This window comes from Brienomyrus brachyistius, chromosome 10 (assembly GCF_023856365.1).
Source record: "Brienomyrus brachyistius isolate T26 chromosome 10, BBRACH_0.4, whole genome shotgun sequence".
NCBI classification, from domain to species: Eukaryota; Metazoa; Chordata; class Actinopteri; order Osteoglossiformes; family Mormyridae; genus Brienomyrus; species Brienomyrus brachyistius.
The window spans coordinates 25,562,971-25,569,491 of record NC_064542.1 but is presented as its reverse complement, the minus strand read 5'-3'; the positions used below and the strand labels follow the sequence as shown (position 1 = coordinate 25,569,491).

Sequence of the window (6,521 nt, the reverse complement as noted above, 5' to 3'; positions counted from 1 at the left end):
AAATATTCCCACCACCCACAGAACTACACCAACTACACTGACTTCAAAGATCAGGCTAACAGATACATTATCCATTCACTGGCTTTACTATGATGATACACATTGGTGCATTCAGTTCTTTATAATAGGCTTCCCATTTATGGTAAATAGTAAGGCAGCCCTATAGTCGGCATCGTCACTAATTATTGCCCCCCAGGCGAGAGGCATCTGGCTGCAGAAGGGCCTGACAGCGCGTGTCCTCTGTCAGGCCCCTTCCACTCTCAAGCCCCTACGTCATTTCCGTTCGAACGACAAATCTTCTTGTCGCGAGCTATAAGAATCCATCTTGTCGTGCGGATAATTCTGAAGTCGTGGAATGTATGACTTAACTATTTAAAAATTAATTATCACATCGAAATACGCCTGTGTTGAACTCATCGCCTTAGTACAGGCAACTCATGTTTACCTTAAAAAAGTCCTAAGAGTAGTGCTCGGTCACATAAAAAAGTCAGCCAAAGACAAAGTAAACTTTATAGTCATCTCAGCTACTGTATATACAAATATATAGAGAGGCAAGACGACGTGACTCCGACGTGACTTACCGTTATCAGGAGTGGCAAGATGGACTTCATAACTGAATATTACACTGAAGAAGAGAAAGATACCATTGTCTATCCCTTTTTTTTTCAATTTTCAAATGTTTCAAAGACATGCATTTGTTTTTAGAAAACACAGCCGACAAGAGCTTAATCGTGTTTTGTGGTTTAGCGTAGTAGGTTCACTGTACAGTACATTGTTATTGTCACAACCGATCGTTCAGACCTCGTGGACCACGCCCACTTCATTTATCTCGTGTGAATCCCGCTTGTTACCAGCTTTCCTGTTTGATCTTGTTTGTCTTGTGTATTTTAGTGTGTTCTATTTCATTCTCCAGATCTGTCGTTGTTGTTGCTACGTGCCTTGTTCCCTGTGATTCCCTTTTTACCCTGATTAAACCCCGTTTATTCGCATTCACGGCTCCCTTCGCCTGCTTCTCCGCACCCGATGTCAGTTATTTTTTATATTAGTCATATATATGCATCTGTTTTTAGTGAAAAATCCTTAATCACTGATTGCAGTTGTCATGCCCGGCCCGCTCCTCCTGTGTGCCACGCCCCCTGATTACCCACGTGTTTTCTCCCGATTGTACCCAGCTGTGTCTAGTTAATTTGATCAGTCCTGTGTATTTCAGTCCGTGCCTTGCCTGAGTCCATTGTCTGTCATTGTGGTTATTACCTTGTGAGCGTATTCGTGCGATGTTCCCTAGTCCTCGTCAGTTTAATAAATCCCCGTTTGCCCTGATCTTGCCGGCTCGCCTGCCTCTTTGCTCGTCGCCCCGTCCTTGCGCCTCACCCGCACCGCACGCGCGTGACAGCAGTACTGTAAATTATTGTATATTTTCAAAGATCTGTTATTTGTATATAGTATTTGTTGTCATTTCATAAAGTAGTTCATATATTTAAGTGTTTTATACTGTATTCTGTTGACATCCTGTTTGGTTTGAAAAATAAACCTTTTGCTGTTTTGTGAGGATTTTTTTATTATTATTAAAAACAACATAGTTTCTATATAACTAGAATAGTAGTTTTTCTTGTAGAAATTTAATTCTCATCGGCTTCTTAGAAAAAAATTTACATAGTAAAAATATTGTATTATGGCCAGTACCAAAGCACAACTTTTTACTGGCAATCGTTTATTTAAATTAGGCAATTACGCAACTGTTTCAACTTCACATTATATTATTGTCTTCACAATATAATTAAAAATATTTTTATTTGTTTTTTTATTAAAAAATGACTTCGTCATATGTTTACATAATATTGAGGTATGTATTAATATGTGATATATAGTGTAATACACGGTAAGAAAGTTCTAATTAGCTATTTAGGCACACTACACTCTAAATCTATGTTGGAACACTGGACTCTAGACATCGTTATTAAAATGATGTTATTACTTGGGCACATATCTTGGGTAAAACAAATACGTTTTGTCAATAACCAATAACGCACAAAACATGTTTATTAGATTATGACTTAAAAGTTTCCGTATAAACATTGAAATGCTGACATTATTAAAGTACAATATTTGACGGAATAAATATGGCACAAGAAAATAATGATTTAAGTACATATTAGCTATAGTCTGATGTCTCACAATAATAACACATACAGTAGCACTACATTTATTTACACACACATATGTACAACTATATTGTTCAGGTTTGAGACGGATTCCCTCGTTTAAACAGAAATTACGTATTGGGGTTTGTCAAGACGGATTTGTCCACAGGACGGATTGTTTGTTTGTCTCTTGGAAAAAATAATCTCTCTCCAAATCTGCTGAAATATAAAGCAACAACACACAACAGCGTGTTCATGGAGGCAGCCATGTTTGAATGGGAGATCGTCACCTCGGAATTTCCGGATAATCTGTCGTTTTAACGGAAATGACGTAGGGGCTTGAGAGTGGAAGGGGCTTGACAGGGGACACGCGCTGTCAGGCCCCTTCTGCAGCCAGACACTCGTGCCCCAGGCAGACATACTGCAGTGGGACGTTGGTTTAACATCGCAGTGTCGTTAAATGATCGCATTCCATTGAAGCCTATTACCAATATTTAAATTATTACATAAACTATAATGTGCGTTTCAGCTAGCGCATTTTCCCCAGTTATTTTACTTTAAGTTAAGCATAACTGTCAGGTCTGTCATGTCATTATTTAAAATAATAAACGTGCAGCTTTTAAACAGTTAAACTGTATGTAGTATACCCAGATAGCATCATGGTATTGTTTCAACGATGAATTATAGTATAGTACTAAATTATCAACGTTGAAACTGAATTGATTTTGGTCAGATTTTCAATATTGAACAATTGATGGTGGCAAAACCTTGATTCAATGTTGATATAAAGTGAAAGATTGGAGATCGACGTTGTTTCAACCTTTTTGTCTGATATGGAATCAATGTCATTTCAACATATGTGCGTTATCGGGGTGTGACTTTAAACAGTATTATTACACGTATAATTAGAACAAATGTACGCTATATAGTAAATAAATACAACCCCTATTGTGAGTTATATAACCTAAATGAAGGAATGTGAAATCAACACTTGTCTCTGCGACATTGTGCCAGTGGGCGAATGAGATGCATGTTTGCTCTCTGGGTGTTAAAAGACATTGTTATCATATCAGAAAACTGGAGAAAAAGAAGCATCATCGCTCCAGCCATCTATATTTGAAGTTTATAGTGGAATGATATGGATTTGCTGTAAGCGTGAGTTGGCAGCGTTGCTGCATCTGCATCGGCATGACTGTACGACATACATACGTTTTAGAATAAACGTTTCTAATGGCAAAGTTAAGCAAAATCTTTTTTTCCCCAGTGCTAAATCTGTGTATACCGTAGTGTCATTTATTTAAAATCATTTAAAAAGTTATATTACCCAGCGTTTGCTGGATTGGGCGGTTTGAGTTCCTGTAATAAGTTCTGTTAGACGTAAACCGAATATTTTACGATCTTCCACAGATGTTACAAAACAGTATGGTGTCAAAGAAATTAAGAAATTCTTCCATGTTGGTATAATATATTTACTGATATTCTGATCTTACAATTGTATCTAGTTGCTTGTACCATTAAGAGAATTTATGAGACGGATAATCTATAAGCAGAAATCCATGAAAAGTTCTTTCAATGATGCAAAATTGCTTTCAAATATTATTATGTGGAAAATAATAAAATATATCGTAAAGTAAGCAATGATTCAGACTAAGCAGGGTTCAGCATTCATTTACATGAAAACGGAGATGGACAGCGCTGCCAGTTTCGGTCAGCTGGCTGTCGTAAGACATGTATGTAACCGTTTTATTACCTTGTAAGTAGTCTGTAGGGTTTGCAAACTACCTCAACGCTTTTGATGCAGCTAAGTTTAGGTTTGCGTGAGTCAGAAAGCGTGAGTGTTGGCAGCCCTGCATGGAGGTGGGGCCACGTATTCGGCCCTCTTCTGTGGAATCCGAATAATACGGGGAGTTTGTAATCCATTCAAACGCAGTAGTGAGAAAGAAGCTCGGCATCGCATCCAAGGGAATAAACGCTTTAAACTAACGAGGAGTAAAATCACTTGGGGGATCCGTCTGTTGGACGTTTCAGAGGACTGACTAAGCCGGTGAAAAGATGAAAGTGCGTCGAGTCAGACCAGCCCACGACGTAAAACCAAACAGAAAGGTAATATTGTGGAATACGTTCTTTCTAAACTTGATCTAAGGATAACAAAATCAGGGCTGTCACTAATTAATTCCACGGGAGGTTCACTTGCATGTAAAAAAGACAATTAAAATGAATTATCATACAGTAGTTATCATTATCCCGTGAAAGCCACAATTTCATAACGTGTTTTTTTTGCATTATCACAATTGCAATAATAGACTTATTTTAAATTCGATTAAACGTAAACAATTTTCATCTTTAAAGTTAACGAATCCATAGGCCTATTAATAACAATAATGACCGTCAGTCGTTTTGTGTAAGACAGTTAATTACGGAATTCCAATGCAACATATGAGGCATACACAATGGCCAATTTAGAGACGCCAATTAGCTCAACTGCATGTCTTTGGACTGAGAGATGTAACCCAGGTAGCCTACCCTGAGTAACAAAGATGACTTCACCAACTGCGCTGTCACTATATTTTAAAAATTAAATTTTATTCCTATTTTTAGAATGTATGTTCTCAGTTGTCTTGGAATGTATGCACAGATACTGCCAAGACAAATTCCTAGTACATGCAGGTAAGCCTGGCCAATAAAGTGAAAAAGCAAATCCTGAGAGCAAAGGCTAGATTAGACCGTTGTTCTGGAGGGATATTGAGGTATACGGCTGAAGCACAACCTGCTGAGGCAGGGTGCATCTTTGGCCACTCTATCACAATTTCCTGCCTTATTTTTGCAGCTGCTTAAGCCTCAGTTGGAGAGACATCGAAGGGAGAGAATAAAGCGAAGTCTGCAGAGTCTGAAAGCACCTCCTTCTGCGGGAGTCCCGGCAGCAGGTGACGTTGTCATCCTCCCATCTTCCCCACTTGCAGACGTCTCAAAGTTTACAGACGGGGCTTAAGATATGAATGACTCATTTATGTATTTCTAATAGGAAACGATATGCAGTCGAATGGAAAAATCTGAAATACTGCGGCACACGGTCCTCTTTCTGCGAAGCTCAGTTGACAGGGGGACGGAGGAGCACTTTCAGGATGGGTTCTCAGCTTGCCTCCAGCGAGCTTGGCAGTTCTTACAGGACGAAGATGAGGGACAACAAGCTCTACTCGCCATCTTCTACAATCGTCTTTCGCACACCCCAACCTGGGGTATCGCAACCTGTCTCCTTTCACATTCACAAGGGAGTAAGCCGAGCTTAATGGCAGGTCAGTCGTACCTACAGGCATCGTCTTCTCCTCAAAGGAATTACCATTCTGTCTATTCCAGAAGGTTGCTGGCACAGCTATATCACAGAGTTCTTCAAGCCCAGCGAGATGTTGCTTCTCTATCCACACATAACCAAACTCTGTGGAGACCATGGCCTTAAGCCCCTCCCTGCAGGGAAAAAAAACAATAAACATTTTGATGTTTAATTATCTATGAGTCAGCTGAAAAATATCAGAAAAGAAACATCAATTAATCTGATTATATTGTATAATCTGTGTCATGATCTGTCTCTGTCAGTCCTGTTGTGTTCCTGTTTGGCCAGCAGAGGCCCCTGCGGTCCATCCTGTTTAACCCCCGGTCATTTTCACCTGTTCCCAGTTACATGCCATTCCTAGTGTTTGGTTTGTTAATGACTCACACTGGTCCCTCATCTGCTCCTCAGGATCCATGTATATATGAACCTACTTGCTTTCTGTTTTCAGTGTTAGCACTGCATGTCTGTTCTCTGCAGTGGTTAGTTAATGGTTCCCGTTGTTGTCTTATCCAAACTACATCCCTGTTTTAGGTTTGCCCTGAACCCTTTTTATGGTCCTTTTGTTTCTGTTTGAATGTATTTAGTTGTATTTTGTTACTTCAATAAAACCCCTTCCACCTGTCCACATGGATTGTCACTCCTTTCCTGCTTCCCCCGTGGCAATCTGAGTCGCCCAGGAATATGTTACGAAGGAAAGAAATTCTAGCCATGAAGTAATTAGCACCAAGTTGTGAAATCTATCTTATTATTTCTTTCTCTTCTTGTGTATTTCTCATGTTCGCTTTTAAGTTAACGATGAAGTTTATGATTAATTAATTTCACATCTGATTGGGGATGACTCATTTGAAGTTGCCGAACAATTAATTTAAGTAAATTATTAGCTGTACTTTGTTTTGATGAATGCACAAATTTTCCAGTGGTTTTGGTGACACTTTACTTGAAGTCGTTGCCTTTAATGCATTATAGATGCCTTCATAATGCATTTTAATGGTCGGTATGAGAATGAAGCATTGCAACATCTTCTACTGCCATTCAGAAAGCATTGCATTGCA

The 6,521-nt window shown here is 39.1% G+C and overlaps 1 long non-coding RNA gene across 2 annotated transcripts; it reads left to right on the top strand.

The window, feature by feature from the left end:
* The first annotated feature begins 2,553 nt into the window (after positions 1-2,553).
* LOC125751243 (uncharacterized) lies at positions 2,554-6,072 on the top strand. Of its 2 annotated transcripts, none has more exons than XR_007400566.1 (3): positions 2,554-3,290; positions 4,969-5,065; positions 5,164-6,072. It is a non-coding gene; the product is annotated as an uncharacterized LOC125751243 (long non-coding RNA). The 2 variants fall into 2 exon arrangements; XR_007400567.1 differs by lacking the exon at positions 2,554-3,290 and adding an exon at positions 3,839-4,244.
* Positions 6,073-6,521: the final 449 nt, after the last annotated feature.